The sequence below is a fragment of the Medicago truncatula genome, chromosome 3 (genome assembly GCF_003473485.1).
Source record: "Medicago truncatula cultivar Jemalong A17 chromosome 3, MtrunA17r5.0-ANR, whole genome shotgun sequence".
Lineage (NCBI taxonomy): Eukaryota > Viridiplantae > Streptophyta > Magnoliopsida > Fabales > Fabaceae > Medicago > Medicago truncatula.
Window position 1 is genome coordinate 34,760,298 of NC_053044.1, and position 21,558 is coordinate 34,781,855.

Genomic DNA, 21,558 nt, shown 5'->3' on the forward strand with positions numbered 1-21,558 from the left:
ACTCTCATTAATATAATTAATAGAAGTAAATCCTTTAGTACGAGTAAAACTAAGTACTAGATAAGGAAATATTGACATTAATGGAATTGATGGCGGATTACCAAGTAATTCTCACATTATAAAACCTGCATTGATTTTGAGTTTTGACAACACCAAAGGAAATTGAAAATATTAATCATACTAGCAAGCATAACGAATGGTGTTTATTTGAGGTTATATCTATAGATTTTTGGGAATAAAATGATAGAAATATACTCCTTCTGTTTCTAAATATAAGCAAAACATTAATTGAATGAATCTAAAAAATCAATTTTGCTTATATTTAGAAGCGGAGGGAGTACATGTCTATGTTTATTACAAGTTTAATAAATTTTTATCCTAGTGTATAAAATGTTTATGGTAATAAAAATAATTTCACATAGAAAATTGTGGTAATCTCATGAAGATGAGAATAAATTCAAATTTAACTACCTATTATAATCCTTATTTTTAAAGTTTATGGAAATATTATAATGTTGACTAAACATCTTTTTTCTAAATACCTTAAAATGAAATTCACATCTTTATATTTTAAGAAATGTTATTCCTAAAAATAAATCCGATAAACTTAAAACAAACACACCATCTTTTGCATTGGGGAATGTTATTCCTGGAGGAGTTACAAATAAGCTTGGCCAAAGGGACAAATTGAGGGGACCTATTTAATATTTTTTTTTTCTTTTTAGGTTTCACGCTAGATAGATCAGTTATTTTTTATTTAGCATGAGTTTCTTAGTGATTCTGGAGTATTTGAGTCTGTTGTTTCTCCTGCATTCCTTGGCTCACCAACAAGTGATATCAGAGCCTGGTTAGACTCAATGGAGGAGTTGGATCTTAGTGTGGTTAGGCTCAATGGTGATTCACGCTTGGAGGAGATTCTTGGGTTTTAAGTATGAGTAATTATGTCTCCATTGACTACAATTATGGTTTAAGTTCGATTCCTGAAAAACGGAAATGTTGGGATCTGAATCTTGGACACGCACATCAACTAGAAGCAACATCAACCGCTAGACCATAAAAGAAACATGGAGTATTATTGACATATATAGTATATAATCAATTGTTTAGGGTCAAGTATATGACAAAAAAAAGGTTTTTTGGGTAATATTCTGAAGCAGCTATAACCACACTAAGTCTTATGGTGGATCGTCCCTGCTTGTGATATCTTTACTAGTTACGTTTTTTCCGATACATTATTAGTATAAACTTTAAATTAACAACAAAATGTTATTAACTGCCTCTAAATGGGAAACTCCAAGAGCACCTCTAACAAGATATATTTGTTGAGTTTGACAAACTAACACATGGTTTTTCGTTCCACACACTGTGACACATAGTTTTTCACTAGTTCAACCTTGGGGATCATCATAGGTTCGATAAGGTGGCATCACAATGACTTCAGTAAGTAACGTTACTTTGAGAATTTTGATTAAATATTAATATGAAGGGGAGTTTTGACGCAATGATAATATTATTGTCACGTGACTGAAATGTCATGAGTTTAAATCTTAGAAACAACCTTTTGTGTAAAATATAGGGTAAGATTGCAAATAATACACTAATCGGTATGGCCATTTCCAAATCATGCGTATGCAACAGCTTTAGTGCACCAAACTACCATATTTATAAAATATTAATATGTAAATTAAAATCGTGAGACCGTTGAAGAAAAAACAAAAAGAATGAGTTATTTTAAGATGAGATAACTCAATGAAATTCACAAAATAACTTTTGAGTAGAGATTTCTACCGAGTTATTCTAAGAATTAAAGTCAAGTTTTTTTTTATTCCTGGAGTTATTCTAAGAATTAAACTCAGTTTTTTTGTTTTTGTTGGAGAAGAATCATATCAACAATTCTTTCAATATGAATATCATTTGGTGTGTCATGAGAATTTGATCATGCACAAGTTGGGTCCACCTTTCTTTTTAGGGTTAATTAAGTTTTTGGTCCCTATAAATATCTGCAGTTTTGTTTTTAGTCCTTATAAAAATAAATCACACTTTTTAGTCCTTACAAAATTTTCTGTTAGTGTTTTTAGTCCCTGTTAAATTAAAATTTGTTTAATTATGCTTAAACTTCTAAATTTTTAATATATTTTTTACATACATGTTCATAACATCGTAAGACACTCTTTTGTAAATTTTTTTAATTTTTTTAACATGTAATGAATTAAATATGAATTTTTCTAAAAGCCAAATTTTCAAAATTATATTAATGAAAATTTGGACCTAATAATAAAATTTTAAGTTACTTTTTTGCGGAGGAACTTAGTATAATATTCTAAGTAAGTATGTGAAAAATATATGTTACAAATTTAAAAGTTTAAACACAATTAAGCAAATTTTAATTTTACAAAGACTAAAAGTATGTGTTGGTCCCTGTTAAATTGAAATTTGTTTAATTATACTTAAATTTTTATATTTTTAAATGTTTTTTAATAGACATGTTAAGAACATTATAATAATCTCTTTTATAAAAAATTAGAATTTTTTAATATGTAATGAATTAAATATAATTTTTTTAAAACGCCAAAAATTCAAGATAAAACTGATGAAAATTTGGACCTAAAAATAAAATTTTGAGCTAATTTATTTTGGCGGAACCTTTTATAATGTTTTAAACAAGTATGTAAAAAATCATTAAAAAATTTAAAATTTTAAGCATAATTAAACAAATTTTAATTTAACAGGGACTAAAAACATTAACGAAAAATTTTGTAGGGACTAAAAAGTGTGATTTATTTTTATAAGGATTAAAAATAAAACTGCAGATATTTATAGGAACCAAAAACTTAATTAACCCTTATTTTTATACCAAAAACCGTGTCCACCTTTAAATAAAGAAAAAATGGCAAAAACATTCGGGGAATAGAATTACAACAAATAATTGCTAAACAACTAGTAGGGAATTTCCAATAATGGATGGTTGCCCCACTGATGGGTAAAATTTATTTCCGTGTGTTTGAATTGATATGAAATGGGGTCTACATGTCACTAAATCAAACTCCTCTAAACAAATGTCAATAAATTAAAAGTTTTAGAACTCAGTTGTTACAGATATTGTATTACAATATATAATAAGAGTTAGAACTCACATATCTTATTTATTCACTTATAAAATGAAATTTTTTTCTTCCTCTCTTTTCTCTCCTTTTCAAATCCTAGATGTCACCATTTTCTTCTTATTCTTTTTAGATGGGTGATTTAGGGTCAATTTTGACCCAAAAATCACCCCTTCGAATTATTTTTCCTTCTATCCTAATTGAATAAGTGATTTCACATATTTTATGTTTTCTTTCGTTTGTTTTTGTAATTTCGTCGTCTCTGAACGACTCTGTTTGTTTTGATTTCCCGTCTTTGTGCGGTGTGTTTTTGATTTCCCGTCTTAGTGCGGTGTTTATTCGATTCAGGTTGAAAGATTAGCTTTGAGCAAGTGTAGATCCGATCAATGACAATGACTTTGGCGTCGTCAACGTTGCAGATCCGGAGACATGAATATAGTCATATTAATCATATTTGTAGGCATATGTACTTTGCCGTTGTATGCAATTAACATGGATGTTGTGAGTTTGTTCACAGATTCATCCTTTTTGTTTTTAGCGAATTTGAATTTGTATTGTATTGATGTACTCTATCCATTTGAATGAATAAATATCGTATATTTTTGTCAAAAAAATTTGAAATTTTAGCCACTAAGCTATTTGAAAAAATAAAATAAATTTTATTTATTTATCAATGGGTTAATTAAGTTTTTAGTCTCTATAAATATTCACAGTTTTGTTTTTAGTCCAACAAAATAAAATCACACTTTTTAGTCTCTGTGACATTTTCCTTAAGCATTTTAGGGACCAAAAATGTTGATGGAAATTTTTGACAGGGACTAAAAATGCTGATGGAAAATTTTATAGGAACTAAAAAGTGTGATTTTATTTTGTAGGGACTAAAAACAAAATTCGGAATATTTATAGGGACCATTTACTTAATTACCCCTTTATTTATTTATCAGCATAATATTTGAGACAATTTTTTATGGACAGATATGTTGAGAGTTTTTTTTTTTTTTTTTTTTTGTGGTGGCCAGGGTTTGAACCCCGAACCTAGGCATGGCAACCAAACCCGTACCCGCGGGTACCCGTCCGAATCAAACTCAATTTGACGGATTTTTCCCGCTTTGACTGGGTTTGGGATGGGTAACTGGGATATAGGTACCCACCCCGAACTCATACTCAAACCCGTCCCGGATCATTTGGCTCACAAAGACATGTTGAGAGAGTTGTTTCTAGCTCTTTGGGGTGTTCAAAATTCAAATTATAGAATTGTTCATTTAAAATGTAGTTTAACACTATGTGTGAAAATATTATTTTTACTTTAATCTTGATCATAAGCAAAAATAGCCAACTCTAAATTTAGTTAAAGAATTACTCTTGTTTACCTAAATATTTAGGTTAAAAGGAAAATCTACATTATGTGTCTAAAAAAATATTTAGGTTAAAAAAGAGTTGGATTTTTTTTGATAAAAATAAAACAATATTCATTCATTTAAATTGATAGAGAACATCAGATACAAATATCGCTAAAAACGTAAAGGGTGAATCTGCAAACAAACTCACAACACCTAAGTTATTAGCATACAACAAATGCCTACAAGTCACTGAACTACCCATGCTTCCGGATCTGCATTGTTGACGCCCAAATCTTTGATTGAATTTGTTTAACTGAAGTCGATCTTTCCATATGAACTAAACGAATGCCGCGACAAGACGCGAAATCAAATGCCGCACAAGACGACGAACAACACAAAACCGCACTTAGACGAAGAAATCACAAAAAACACAAAAGAAAAAACTTGATAAATGTGAAAACCATTTATTTAGATTGATAGAAAGGGGACAAAAGATGTAAAGGGATGATTCTAGGTTAAAAAATAACCTAAAATCACACCCTCCTCGATGAACGAAGGAAAAAGAAAACTTAGAGAGAAGTTGGAGTTTCTCTCACTAGAAAATTAGGGCTGACTAAAGAGTCCTAAAAAAAGAAGAGTCTATAATAATAGTCCTAAAAAAAAGAGTCGGATTTGTTGACAATTGACATTGTATGTCAAATTTAACATACTTTCACAATTAATGAATCTTTAAAGGTGATGAATTAAATCGATCTAACTATTGAATCGAAATTTTCCCTATGAAGATCAAGTCTATAATAATTCATAGAATTTCAAAATTATATTATATTCTATCACGTTGTCTTATTTTAAAATATATGTAAATATCTATTATTAAAAATAAAACATATACAAATGAATATTTAAATTATTTGAATCCTTAAAAAAAAGTAAATTTTTTAAGTTTTTACCTATTTTTTATTTTGTAGATGAAGTGATAAACATCATCATAAACTCACGCACATAAAGTAGAAGATTTTAGGTTCAGACTCAAGACATTGGAGAAGATATCCGACCTAACAATATTGATATTATCGGTTGTGCTAGACCTTAAAGATAAATATGTTAAATTTGACATCTGGTGAACAAATAAAAAAGAATGCGTAATTAAAAACTTATTGGAATGTTCTCATGAGCTTAACTCAGTTGGTATGGATAATGCATAAAAATATGCTACGTCCGGGGTTCGAACCTCGGCCACCAAAAAAAAAAAAACTTATTGGAATGATATGCCAAATCTACAAAAGAGAATAAAAAAAATAATATTATTAATGGAAACAAATGACAATAGAAAGAGTGTTTCCTAATATAAGCACTATAGTTTTTCTTTCTCCTTTACATTCAAAGAGTCTCCCACTTTCCCCACACACTACCACTTGAGAGAATTCTTAACTCAGAAAAATTCAAGAGAGTCTTGGTTCTTCAACTGCAACTTGAGGAGGCATCCAAAGGGATCGCATTGATCCTATAATATTTCAACTTTAGTCACTTTAATTTTCTCTCATATAATACTTAATTGGGATCATGCCATCCCTTTGGATTTCTCCTTTAGTAGCTACTCATTGTTACTACATCTTCACTCTACTACTGCATTTTTGTAGATAAAAGAGAATGCCATAATTTCTGTAAGTTCATATCTTTTATTTTTTTTAGCTCGTTAAATCTTCTATTCTTTTTCAATAATCTCACAGCTTGATGCATCTTTTTTTTTTTTTACTACAGTTAAATTAAGCTTTCTTATTTCCCTATTCATGCTTCTAATTATTGCTCCTCTCAAGTTATGTAACAAGCTAGGTAAATCCTAAAATTATTATTTCATTTGTTAAAATAAAGCTTAATTATTATATGGCGCTTGTGCACAAAATAAAATTTATGCATGTATCCTCTTAAAAAAATAAAAAAAATAATCATTCATGCATGTATTTTAATATAGACGAAATCATGGTGTGTTGCTATAATTTTAGTAGAGAGGGTATTTATATTTAGAGAAAGTTTTTCTTTATCACTTTTCCGGTACTTTCTGATTTTGCATCCTATGTATCACAAATGTATAGTTTTCCATTAATGTTAGTTATGTGTCAGTCTTGCAACGAGTATATAGTGTGAACACATTGCACACTTATGTCTCACAGTGAGGTCACTCTCTAAAATTAACCTGCAGATACATCTAATAGCATAAAATTCTTACATCATATACCAGCAGAAAAATGTACACTACCATGTGTGTTTATCTCTCTTCTACTTTTATTATGTATAAATGTGTATGTAATGTTGGTTTTTAGAGTTTAGTTTCCATTAATTTAAGTAATTTAACTTGTTTTTTTGACAGAAGTTAATTAAGTAATTAGTGGAAGCAAGCTAGCTAAATAGCAATTAGTAGTATTTTACTAATAAAACAGTAACATATACATATATGAGAAGGTATTGATTATTCTTTGCAAATTGACTTGGTAAAATTATTTCTACTCCACTTTGGAAGCTTTTGATCATTACATATTGTTTCCAACAAATTGATTTCACCTTTTGATAAAGGTGCTTTTACTTTGTTTTTACTGAAAACACAGCTAATTATTAACTAGAGAAACATGACATTTCTAGTTTTCTGGCCACAGAGTTGTTTTGTGTTGGCATTGGCTTCATGGTCACGCAATTTAGTGGTGGCCTTTAGTCAATATTGTACTCTGAAATATTAATCACTTGTTTTTGTGGACTTTAGTTAGAATCCTAGGCAATAAATTTTATTTTATTTTTTACCAAGTAGTCTAATGACTATAATTCATCTTTTAAGGTGAATAAATGGGATGTACAAGGTTCAAACCTCGACCCCTGCATATAACAATACATTGTCTTTGAGTTATGCTCACGGGGACAAAATTTGTTTAATTAATTAGCAAGTCTTTGTAACCCAGCTCTTCAAATTGTGTGCTTTAGAGGAGTTGAAATCATCTTTATTTCTCAAAAGATATCAAAGCTATTTAAAAAAGAAATAGACAAAAATAAGAGATTAATATTATAACTTATATCAAGCTTTTTTTTATCATTTAAAAAGATTTTAAAATATTTAAAATTTTGTGTACATTATGGAGAGATCCAAACTCGTTCTAAAGATGAGGGGTTCATAATAATGACCATACAACAAACAACCGAATAATATGTTTTGTCCTTATTTCCTTTAAAGGTCATCCCATGGTGCAAGAAATTATCAATTCCATCAATGTGAAGTGGTCCTTCATACCCCATCAAAGCATATTGAATAGCTGTCCAAAACACCAAATAGGAAATGGAAATCATGTACAAAAATAAGTGCCTAAAGATTCTCATGTTGCTTGAAATAGAAAACACAAGACAAATCATGTCTACATTGTAAAATATCAATACTAAAAAACAATCTTTTGTTGGCAGCCTATTCGTAGAAATTGGACTCTCTAATTCTTAGAGGTTAGGATATTTTTTGGCAGTTAGTTTCTAATATTCTGCAGCAACTTGTATTTTTAATTGTTCTTGTAACAAACTCTGCAAGAAATTATTCCCAGAAAATTGTGATGATAATACAAAAATTGTTTTCACTCCATTGCCTTTGTGCTGCCTTGCTGGTGAAGTTTTCAATGAACTCGTTGTATTTAGAGATTACTCCTAACTTGCTCAATGTGAACTCCCACTACTGTTAGAATAACAATTAAGTTGTTTATCGCTTAAAAGGTTTATTTAAAAAGCTATTTATGTTTTTTATCACTTAATCTTCTAGCTTAATTCAATTCTCCTAATTTTCTCTCCCTGTAGCTCTCCTTGACCACTCTACTTTTATATTATAGCCAAATCCAAATATACTTCAAGTTCAAAGACAATGCAGAAACTCTCTTGTTAGTAATTACATACTATAATCATTTCACAAGGTCTTTATAGGTGTTAATTGTTTGTTTACTTAAACTTAATCCAACATAAACAATTTTTCACAAATCTATAATTCTAACAAAGTCTTAGATTCCAAGTATTTGATTTCACATGCAGGACTAGATGAAGGTTATAAGTATTTGATTTGATTTCTGGACCAAGAAAAACACTTTATTGATAGCCACAAAACCCTTGATTATTTAATGGTGCATTGCTTAATCAATTCTTTATTGTAGGGTATATAAATTTTTGAAATATTTTCATGTTTATAGCAAGTGATCGATCAATTGTTGATAGCCGCACCATTAAAAAAAAATTCTGTATGTTTACATTAAATGAAACACCCAAATGTAAATTTAAATAAGATACAAATAGTAAAATTTTGAAAATTCAAATTTATGATTTTATTAAACTTGAAAAATCTCAATACATTCCAAGTATTTCAACCACAATAACCGTCAAAAGAAATATATAATAAACCAATTTCACAACAAGTTAAAATTTGATGAACTTCTCTTTCAAACAATTAACAATTAAAAAATTTGACGAACTTCTAGCAAGTGTACTAAAACTGTGTCAAGATAATAAAATAATTTGTCTCCCCCGAAGATTATTTTAATTTTTACAAGGCAACATTGTTATTAATAAGGATGAAATAAAAAGATAATTTTATTTGTTCGCCTTGCCATTGATTGATTCATTATTCATACATGAGAATGGAGGCGTATCCTGGGTGCACGGGACAGTAAATTGTGAGGAAAATGTTGTTTTTCTTTTTCCTTTTAGTGGTCTTCTTACATGCTTTCATCATAGAATTTGGGATATTATTTTCCCACATTGTATTGTCTTTAAAATCCTTATTTAATTCTGTCATACCCTAAATTTAGACCGTTTAAAATCTTTTTTTGTCCATATTTTAAAATAGTTCACTTTCTCTGTTATTCGTTTTTTACTATTTAAAATTCATGTTCTTTCGTCTTTAATCATTTATAAACTTTTATCTTGCATTTAAGTCCCCGCTTGCATTTTTACAACAATTTAAATCACTTCATCTGTATTTTTATAACGCATTTTATAATCTTTTTAGTCATAACAGTCAAGTCATTTTAAAAGGTCTAATCATATTTTAAAAGTCGTGTCTTTTTAATCATTTCAAACGAAATTTCGACAAGAAGGTTACTTTGAAGTACCTCATTTTAGTTACCGAAAGGGACAATTTTACTTGTTGTTAATTCATTCACTTTATCTTTATTATTTTTAATTCCACTTATCTAATTTCTTTATTGTTTTATATTCTTATGTTTTTTCCTTTTCATTTTCTCGTTTTTTTATTAAGTCACTTTTTTTTCAAAATCCAAGTTTTCTATTTCATATTATTTTTTATCAAGTCTCTACAAAGTCAAGTTTAGTCCTATCCACATGTCACATTCTCATTGGTCCTCTAAATCAGAATCCTATTTTACAGTAGTATAAATACCACTGCATTTATTGCAATCAAAAGGGGGGACCAATCAATCACTGTACAGATTCAGTCAAAAAAAGTCAGAATTCTGCAGCAATTATCACACAAACACTATTCACTTTTCTCTCTTTTCTCTTTTTGGATCAAACACCCAAAAATCACAAAAAAATCATGAACATTACGAAGAACACATAATTTCCAGGAGTTCAAATTCGAAGCTGTTCATCACTAACAGCAACAAATCCAAACCTCAAAATAACAGCAACTTGCTTTCACATATTTTTCTTTAACCACAATTCGTTCATATCAAGCAACTCAAACAAGTGAATCGGTGACGAATCAAGTAGGAGAAGGCAAGGCCAGAAACGAACAACAACATCATCCAGTTTCCGGTCTGTACCGAAAACGAAGGATAGAGGAGAATTTCGAAGTTTTCCGTCGTTCTTTCTAGCGTTTTTCTCCGATCTGACCAAGGTGACATGTTTTACTTCTCCTTTTCTTCGATCTGTGCTGTGTTCATATTTGTGTTGATTTAAAAACTTTATTCATAATTGTTTGTTTAGATCTGGGACGTGTTGTTGTTGTTCTTTGAAAAACAAGTTCAGATTCGAACTCAGTGCCAAAAAGTATATCTAGATCCGAAGTTTTTTTGAAAACAGAGGTGTTTGGATTTTCCGGCACGGTGGCGCCGCCCTGTTGGGCCGGCAGCCACCGTGCCAGATTTCAAGCTACTCGTCGGAGAAGAAGGCTGCACTTGCAGACCTTCTCTCACTAGGTTTGTTTAGAGAGAGGAAGAAAGGAAGAAATGAAGAAAACCGGTTCAAAATCCTTTTTTATAAGCATATGCGTGATCCATGGTGATATTTGTACATCTTCAGATCTAGACTGTTTGATCTCGTATCTGACGGTCAGTGATGATTCTGTTAGATCACACGCGTGTTCTTTGTTTACAGTCTTCTGTGTTCTGTTTTGTTTAATCGTTGGATCTTAAATCCTGTGGCTGTGATGAGATCTTGGGATTCAGATCTGGACCTCTGGATTCATCCAACGGTCCAGATTAGATCCTGCTGAGCCAATTTTTTATTTCTTATTTTTAATTGTCTTTATTTTTAAATACTGTTTTTACACTTTTTTGACATTTTTGTGCTTAGAAAAAATTCCAAAAAAATATTGTTCTCATCATTTTAATTTTCTCTAATTTCAAAAATTCTTCCTATTTGTTTTCTTTTAAAATTTTCTTGCTTGTTTCATTACATGCTTTTAATCTCTATATGATGATTTTAATTGTTGCTTGTCTTAAGTTCTTGCTTATTATTTCTTATGCTTACTAACGATTTAATTTTTGTCTTGAATCATAGCATGCACATTTAAATTTTCTCATCATTTTATTTTGTCATTCGACTTAGGGTTGTATTTAGGAATTGATGTAATAATGTAGGTAACACAAGCACCGACACATGCACCGACACTTCACATTTATTTCTCGTACGACGTTACGTTAGTTTTCACTGTTAGTTTAGAAAAATCATTTTCTCAAAAAAATCAAATATGCAAAACTTCAAAATCATTTTCTTAATAACATTTTTCCTTTATTTTCTTAATCAAATTCTCAATCAATTTTAATTCAACTTCAATCATTTTCAAAATTTAAAATCAATCAACCTTACTCATTTCTTTTATCTCATGCCTTGAGGCCTCTTTCTCTTCTTAAAACCATTTTCAAAAATCTTAAAATCAACCTAACCCACCAAAGAAATTTTTGAGTGGAACTGCGTCGGTTTTGATCCCTTTCCCAAAAGGGTACGTAGGCAGAGGACTCGTCCTTCCAAATCAAATAAAAATAACCAAAAACATACTTCTTCTCCCTTCATTCTTTCACTTAGATTTTTAGGAAATAATTTTTCAAGTAAGCAAATGAATTTAGCACAAGATAATCTAGGTAAGCGGTTCCTTCGGAGTACCGAAGTCGTTTAGGGTGCTTAACACCTTCCCTATTCGAAACCAACCCCCGAATCCAAAGTCTCGATAAGGGTTTTTACTCATTTTTTCCCTTCCCACGAATAAAAATTGAGAGTTCAAAGATTGACGATTCAAATCAATTAATGGTTTGATATCCGAAAATCAGGGAGCACAAACTCCATTGATCTTCGTTCATTTTTCCTCCATAACTCAATGTAATGTCTTGATTTGTCGAATTACATGATTTCTTTCTAAAATGATTCAAAACATATATGGAGTTACCGGTTTTGGGATGAAATAGAATTAAATGGACTCGAATGAAAACAATACAAAATATTTCTTAAACCATGAGAACTCCTCTAAAACATCTCTAAAATGACCTCAGACTCAACTGAACTGACTCAAAACATAGCTAAAATGTAGTTGTGTTGACGTTTGTGCGAAATTCGTGATCAACTTTAACTTTGTTTAACAATAATACTACGCTTCAAGAAGTAATAATTTATCATTGATTCATGGTCATTCATAATGATCCATCGAAAGGGAAATTTTTAAACTATGTTTTGATTATATGTAGTTTTTTTCACAATTTTCCCTTAAGTCTAAGGGTGATATCATAATTGGGATTCTATTTCTGAAATAAATTTCTTTCATCTCTAATTTTTTAAACAAAAAAAAAGTCATTTATGACTGTCCCTTTCCTATCATGATAAGTTATAAAATAATGGAAATTTAATTTGAAGAAGAACGAATTATATTATGATTGGTAAGTTTTTCTATATGACCTCTTTGCTAATTGTGTTGAAGGGGCAAACACAACACATGGATGTACTCAAGAGATATTTAATGACGACTTTTCTTTTAGTAATGGTTTTTTAAAACTCTGAGAGCGCTATAAATTATTTAATTAATATAAGGAGAGAATTGTCTTTATAAATTACAAAATGATAAAATATTTTTTTTACAATATGGCTGAAATTGTCAAGTTTGTTTATCTTATGATTATCTTTCTTTCAACATTTCTAGTTTCAACGAAAATTCTTGAGAAGCACAAATGTGTTACCGATGGGGTCGAAATTCTTGAGAAGGGAAAATGTTTTACCGATTGGGAATGTGTAAGAAATTCTTGGTTGTGCCCAGTTGATCTTGTTGTGAGGTGTATAAAGGAAACATGTAAATGCATTAAAATCTTGGAACCAATAAATGTTGTTCCCACATGAGTCTGCATCTAGTGTATGACCAAAGATATTATGCAAACACCATTCTAGAATATTTCATGAGATGCTCCCTCTGATCTAAAATATAAGTAAAAATTGATCAACAAAATTTAATGTATTTGGTTCAAAATTTGTACCATATACATTAATTTATGTTGATCCATTTTTCCTTACCTTTTGGGATGGAAGAAGTATTATTTAATTATTATGTTGACATCCAGTGATTTTAATTATTCTCTTTTAGTATCGTTAAAGTTCTAGTTATGGATTTGTACTTTAATATGATGGTAATAAAATGAAATAAGGCAAAGAATATTATTTATATATATTGTCTTTCTTTCCTCTTAATTTTAAAGATATTCACATAGCCTTTAATTAAGGCATACTTCATTTTCTTTCTAACCCTACTGCCTATCAGAATATGTTTAACTGATAAGATGGAAAATGATTTTAATTTACTTCCAAGCCTTTTTGTTTTATTTTCTGCGATTATCAGTTTTATTTTTTAGTGATTTCCCCTTCAGTGATATTACAACTAATCACGAAACCATGAATCAGATTTAAATGATTACATGTATTAAGTATGTGTGTTTATCGTTTTAATTGGATTATGGATCCGTTCGATCAATAATTATTTGATAAGTACGATATTTGATTAAAGCCATTGATATATAAGATATATTTGTATGTATCACTCGTGCAATTGATGTATATGAGATATACAATTTGAATTGATGTTTTCATTTGAATAAGCATATCGTTGTTAGTTTGAATGATCCATTCAAATCGTTGATATCACACTATTAGGGTTTACATTGATATGGCGTGTGTACTAAGTATTACACTGCAAGTCCTAGTGTTGGTACTTTTGCCGATGTTAAAAGTTAGGCTTAATTACATAAATGGTCCCTCAACTTATTTGTTGTTTTCGATATGGTCCCTTAATTCTAAACTTTTCCATTTTGGTCCCTCATGTACACCTCTGTTAGTTAGTTGGTCCACTCCGTTAGTTTTTTAATGTCTAATATCTTAAATATGATTTCAGCCATTAGATTGCAAGACCATTGTATGTAACGGTGAACCACCAACACCAAATTTTTTTGTTCTTCTTCATCTTCCCCCTCATGTTCTTCTTCATCTTCATCAACAACAACAATCAACAACAACAATCCTTCAATCTAGAAATTCATCAATAACAACAACAACAAATCCAGAAATTCTAAAATTCATCAACAAAATCATCATCACCACAAACAATCTCAGCAAATTTTTCAGAAATTCATCAACCTAAAAATTAATCTTTTCAACTCCATTTTAAAACCCATTAATTAATGTGAAAAAATCATTTCCAATTTCTTCATCTTCAAACTCGAAAAACACATCTCTTCAAATCAAACACAACAAGAAAGTAACTTTATGGAGAATATTTCGACTTAAAAAAATTTCAACTGCAGAATAAGAAACATAAATTTTAGTGGCTGATTTATGTGAAATCAAAATCATACTCAAAATCAAAATCAACTGCAGAATAAGAAACATACATGTTTATACATATGCATCTACAAACACATACTCAAAATCAAAATCCAACTAAATGCTTATGTGAAATTAGAATTTTAATGAAAACTTTTATGAATCAGAATTGTTTAGCTTTGCTGCAAATGAAAGAAAATGACATAGCCAGCCTTGGATTTCTGTTTCCCTTTCTTTTACCTGAACAACAATCAATACAAACTGAATTTCAGAACAACATTATTAACACAACATCACTAAGTGAATTTCAGAATGAAGGGAATAATGAATTCCAACAACACAAATTCGAAATTCGAATTTGAATTCGAATTCCTAGGCTCTAAAATCGAGTTATTGTTGTTGTTGTTATTTCTGGGCTCCGACCTTGAGTTTTCCGGCGCGGCTGCAGCAGCTTCCGGCACGGTGGTCTCCGGTGAAAGTACCCAGATCATGAAATAAATTGAGAGGTTTGGTAGAGGTCATCATGAAAAAGAATATTGTCACTTTTATTTCTCAAAAAGAGTCTCATGGTGGCCGAAAATTGAGAGTGAAAGTGGTGATTGGAGTTTTTCAAACTCTCACCAATCTAAAAATAAATTAGTGGTTATTGAAGAGGGAGAAGAGATGAATTCATTGATGGCTGTGGGGTTTTCAAAGGAGGCCGCATGGAGGAGTTATGGTGGCTGGAAGTTGGTGGTGAAAAAGGAAGAAGAAGAAGAGGGACGCAAGAAAAAAATTAAAATGATGAAGAAATGAGGGTGGAAGGAAGAAAAGGAGAAAAAGTTACGTGTTGATGGTTCATTGTAACATACGATATACTTAAATGATCTAGCCGTTCCTTTTTTGAAAAAAAGATCAAAAAGATGAAATTAAAAAATTAATAAGGTCTACGGTGGACCACCTACAAGGTTGGTCCACCTAAGATATTTGGGGTTGAAGTTAACTGAAATGGATTAAAATGACTGACGGAGCATATTTGAAGGACCAAAATGAAAATTTTTAGAATTAAGGGACCATATCGAAAACAACAAATAAGTTGAGGGACCATTTATATAATTAAGCCTAAAAGTTATTTGCAAAGTGTGATATTTCACGGTTAATAAAATTAATTTGATTTAATGACAATTATTATTAAAAAAAAAAAGCATTTTATGGTGAATTATTAGGGACAAATAGTTTATTTTGGTGTTTATTTAAATATGACATGTGCGTCTGTGGTTTATTTTAAATACAGATGCGAGTCATGTCTATTGTTTATCTATTTATTTATTTATGTTATGTATTATAAAGAAAAATACAACTATGTGAATGCACTATGCTTTTTTACAAGTTTTATCATGATTTATCTTGGGGAATAGTCAGTTGCGGACATTTTGGTGTGAATAAATGGCAGAAATAACGATTCAACTAACAAAAGTAACGTTAAGGGATCTAAACATAACAACAATTACTCAAGGGATCAAAATGAAAATCGTAATGAAAGTCCTCAATAATATTCTCAATATTACTTGTCAAAAAAAATATTCTCAATATTATTGTAAATATATTAGGTGATGAAAGTTCTCAATATTATTGTAAATAACATCTTGATGCTACTATCTTCAAAAAAAAAAAAAATCTTGATGCTACTAGCTTCTTCATTCAAAGCAAAGTAATGTGAAGATACCATTGAAGTGTCTTCACGAGCCTGTAGTTCCTCACTCCTCTCATTCTCATGATTCTATATGACATATTCATCAACTACTTTTTGCTCTCCAACTTAAGCTCTGATTTATTGGGAAAAAAAATAGAAATATGTACAAAAACTCAAGTCTCTTACTAGCAAAATGACATCCAAAACACCATGCAATATCACAAGGTGTTTCTTCTGATAGAAAGCTAGTTGATTCAGCAGGAAGTTCAAATAATAAAAGCACACTAATGAAATTGAAAATGGCATATTGAAAAATAAATTGGTATACGATCCCAATAAGCTGAAACCGAGAATGCTATGAAGAACATGATGAAAACAAGTATGACCCCACTTGTACGTAATAACACCTATAGTCTAAGACTACTGATGATAAAAAAAAAAAATACTAGTGTTTTTCGAAAAATAAAAATGAATTAGGCGTAATGTCTTGGATCAAAATTTGGGATGTTACAGTCCTGCTTGAATGTAACGAGCTAAGTAAGTCAATGTTGTAAATGGGATGAATAATAATCTGAGCACAACTCTGGAAAGGTATATTTTTCTGAAAAAAATGCAAATAATAAAATATGTTTTTCTTTCGTTACTTGAGGACAAGCAATAGTTTAAGTTTGGGGTTGTGATGACAGGTCATCTAACGTTATTCTTATCATGTTTTTCAATCATTTTAAGTAGGTTTTACCAACAATGTAGAAGAGTATTAGAGCAATTGCTTATGATTTCGGGACATTTGTAATGTTTTTTTATATTTGAGTCTGTAATTCTATTATTCCCAAAACATAGCAATTTTAGGGTGTTTTTGATGTAATTGACGAAGAAATCATGCAAATCGGCAAAGCAAGAATGTAACATCCCAGATTGCTTTCATGATTGCCGACTGACCCCACAAACCAACACGAGTCTTTTCGGCGTGTTTTGTCCCCACTCGCACGCTTGTCGGAAAACTTCCCGGCAGGTCACCCATCCCAAAATTGCTCCAAGTCAAGCACGCTTAACTGTGGAGTTCTTATGGAATGAGCTACCGAAAAGAAGATGCATCTTGTTGATATAGGTAGTACCAAACAATTCTTATAAGCCTTCCTTCAACCATGCAGTCCCATACCTGCACGACCTCAAGATCCCTCTCATTCCGATGTGATTCAGTTTTGCCTAGAAGCATGCCAGGAGTCGGACCACTCCCCGCCCTCATCAGCCTCGGGCGATACATGCCCACTAAGCGGAGGCGTTACAAAGAACATCCGAAGATTAGTGAAGACCTTGGGAATATCAAGAATGAAGATTCAAGAGGTTTCAAAAGACTTTAAAGAGGGAGAAATTATGTTCCCAGGTCCCAAGACAACTTATATGAAAGCAAAAGCCCAAAATGACAGAAAAACAGAGAAAAAGGGGTCAGGACGCACTCACATGCGCCTAGGGAACATTCCATGCACCTAGGGCATGGTGAGTTTCACACTCACATGCCCTTAGGGAAGGATATGTGGTGTGCGCCCCGTGCACTGAAAAAGTGCGGGACAAAAACGTCTTTTCCTGCTTTTTGTGGGTAAAGCCCCCATTTTCAGCCTAAATCCAGGTGAAAATTCTCCCTATAAATACTGTCTTCCTCATTCATATTTCGCTCAGAACTGGAGCAGTTCAAGAGGAAGGCGATTCTAAGAGCTTCATGAAGAGTTTTTCTATCTTCTCCTTGTTTTTCTAGGGTATATTTTTATCTTTTAGTAATTTGTCTTTAGTTACCTTGTGTAACTAAATCTTATTATGTTATGGTTCTAAGATGAACCTCTATTTATTTTGTTGGACAATTATTTAATTTAATGTCGTTTATTTTATTTATTTCCGGTTCGCTATTGAGTTTTATTAGGTTAGATTTATTAGTATTGTAGTGCAACCCTAGTTTAGGCACTTATATTGTGACAAGACCTAATATTGATGCTTATATCTTGATATTTATATATGTCTATCTAGGAAGTAATTAGTTAAGAAACTAGACGAAAGATACCGAAAGCGAGTATAACCTAGCAGTAAGTACTTATGAGATGACATTACTAATATTGAGTAAAATCTGTTAAACCTAGGATGTAACTAGTTAATTCTTTTTTTTATATAACAAATATAACTAGTTAATTGTTAATTAAGGAAACAAGTACTACAAGATCTAAAATGAACCTAATAGAACCATTCTCTTAAACCCTTGGTAAGGTAGTTGATGTTAGGATTGCCCGTTTCTAGAACTACCGAGAGAGAGGGAGAGTGCCCTATGAGATACCTAAGATTCATAGATAGGAAACCCCTTTCGAAACATTGGCTTTCATTGCCTCTGGAAATTTAGAAATGTCAATATAAAGTCTATGTGTTCAATTACCTTTGAGGGAATAAGACCTCACACGTAAGGATCACCTTGTGATCAGTAGGTGCAACTCAACATTGGATGGATAGACCTAAATCAACTTAGATAGTAAGGTTCCAGACGTAAGGATCATCCTGCAATCAACAGGTGCAACTTGACGAACCGACTAGGTTAGAACGTCCCAATGGCCTCATCACTTGTATAGTCTACTTAAGATAAATAAACGTGACATGAATGTTATTTAATTCCAACAAAGAAATAGTGGGGATTCGAATAATCTTAACTGCTGCTTACTTTTTGAAAACCAAAATAGGTAACTTGCTCTATTGAAAACATATAAAAATTGCAATCTTTTATCCCTCGATTCTTTTATTTTAATTTTGTTAAACCAAATAAGTAACGGAAATTGTTTGGACGAAACACAATCCCTGTGGATACGATATTCTAGTTACACTTTATTACTTGGTAAATGATTTGGTACACTTGTCTAATCCGACCATCAGAACCATAGCGCAAGGGACAAGGAAATTTTGCCCGCTGTTACTCCCATGTGAATAGAGGCGCATCCTGGGTGCACGAGGCAGGAAATTGCAAAGAAAATGTCATTTTTCTTTGTTCTTTGAGTGGTCTTCTTCCATGCTTTTATTTTGGAACTTGGGATATTATTTTTCCACATTGTATTGTCTTTAAAATCCTTATTGAACTCCATTGATCTTCATTCTTTTTCCTCCATAACTCAACGCTATTTTGATTTGCCGAATTACATAATTTCTTACTAAAATGACTCAAAACACGTATGGAGTTGTCGATTTTGGAAAACAGATCAAAATATTCCTTAAACTATGAGAACTCCTCCAAAATATCTCAAAAATGACCTCAAACTCAATTGAACTAACTCAAAACATAGCTAAAATTTAGTTGTGGTGACGTTCGTGCGAAATTGGTGATCAACTTTGACTTCGTCTATCAATAAGACTACGCTTCAAGAAGTAATAATTTGATCATTGATTCATGGTTATTTGTAATTATCCATCGAAAGGAAAAAAATTTAATTTTTTTTTTATTATATGTTGTATTTGTTGACAATTTCCCCTTAATTCTAAGGGTGATATCATAATTGGGATTCTATTTCTGAAATGTCATTTCTTTCATCTCTAATTTTTTAAGGTGACAACTAGGCTACTCATGAAAGAATGATGAGTAATTTACTCCAACCAATACACATTAGCCACATAAGCACATATTCATGAACTATCTTGACCCCACAAATAAATTGCTCATTTTTATTGGTTGGTGGGTAAATTACCCACCATTCTTCAAAGGTAATTTAGAAAAAATCATTTTTTAAACAAAAAAAAATCATTTATGATTGTCCCTTTCCTATTATGATAGGTTATAAAATAATAAAAATTTAATTTGAAGAAGAATGAATTATATTATGATTGGTAAGTTTTTTTATATGATTTGCTAAGCGTGTTGAAGGGGCAAATACAACACATAGATGTACTAGAGATATTTAGTGATGACTTTTATTTTATTAATAGTTTTTTACAACTCCAAGAGTGCTATAAATTGTTTAATTGATGTAAGGAGAGAATTATCTTTATAAATTATAAAGCGATAAAATAATTTTTTTCTATATGGCTAAAATTGTCAAGTTTATTTATCTTATGATTATCTTTCTTTCTCCATTTTTAGTTTCAACGAAAATTCTTGAGAAGCACACAAACAAATGTGCTGCTACCGTTGGGCTCGATATTTACGAGAAGGACAAATGTGTTACCGATTTTGATTGTGTAAAAAATTTGTGGTTGTGCCCAATTGATCAATTTGTGAGGTGTATAGATGAAACATGTAAATGCATTCTCTTTTAGTATCGATAAAGTTCTAGTTATGGATTTGTACTTTTAATATGATGGTAATAAAATGAAATAAGGCAGTTAAGAATATTATTTAGATTGTCTATCTTTGCTCTTAATTTTGCTGTTAAGATGGAAAATGATTTTAATTTACTTCCAAGCCTATTTTTATTTAATTTTCTGCGATTATCAGTTTTATTTTTTTAGTGATTTAAATGATAAGTAACACAGTATACGTTGATATGGTGTGTGTGTCCTAAGTATTACATTGCAAGTCCAAGTGCTGGTACTTGTCAGTGTTGCCGATGTTAAAAATTAATTTCCCTAGTGTGATATTTCAGAGTTAATAAAATTAATTTGATTTAATCAAAAGTATTATTAAAATATGACATGTGCGTCGTGGTACGGATGCGAGTCATGTCTATTGTTTATCTATTTATTTATTTATTTATTTACGTTATGTATTACTAAGAAAAAAATACAACTATGTGAATGCACTATGCCGCCATTTTTACAAGTTTTATCATGATTTATTCTTGGGTACAGTCGTAGTGGACGTTTTGGTGTGAATAAATGGTATAAGGAACTAATTCGACTAACAAAAATAACGTTAATCAAGGGACCAAAATGAAAATCATAAATAAGTTAAGGGACTAGATATCTAATTTAGCAAAAAAGAGAATTAGCAATTTCAATATTACCAGGGAAAACACCAATAAAAAACCAAAGTTTTTTCCTTTGTGGAAATAAAAATCTGAAGTTGTATAAAAGATTTCCCCCGCAAGTACAGATATCTGGAGAGCCTTTGCATACACCATCAGTGTTGCATTTTATCCAAAAAAGAACATAAAAACCTCAAAAAATATATTAGGTGATGAAAGTTCTCAATATTATTGTAAATAACATCTTGATGCTACTATCTTCAAAAAAAAAAAAAATCTTGATGCTACTAGCTTCTTCATTCAAAGCAAAGTAATGTGAAGATACCATTGAAGTGTCTTCACGAGCCTGTAGTTCCTCACTCCTCTCATTCTCATGATTCTATATGACATATTCATCAACTACTTTTTGCTCTCCAACTTCAGCTATGATTTATTGGAAGAAAAAAAAATATGTACAAAAAGTTAAGTCTCTTACTAGCAAA

The 21,558-nt window shown here is 30.9% G+C and overlaps 1 long non-coding RNA gene across 1 annotated transcript; it reads right to left on the bottom strand.

Moving 5' to 3' along the window:
* Nucleotides 1-14,538: 14,538 nt before the first annotated feature.
* On the bottom strand, nucleotides 14,539-15,267 carry LOC11406754 (uncharacterized). The gene is made up of 2 exons (XR_003009868.2): nucleotides 14,906-15,267; nucleotides 14,539-14,722 (listed from the first exon to the last, which is right to left on the bottom strand). It is a non-coding gene; the product is annotated as an uncharacterized lncRNA (long non-coding RNA).
* Between the last annotated feature and the right edge of the window lie 6,291 nt (nucleotides 15,268-21,558).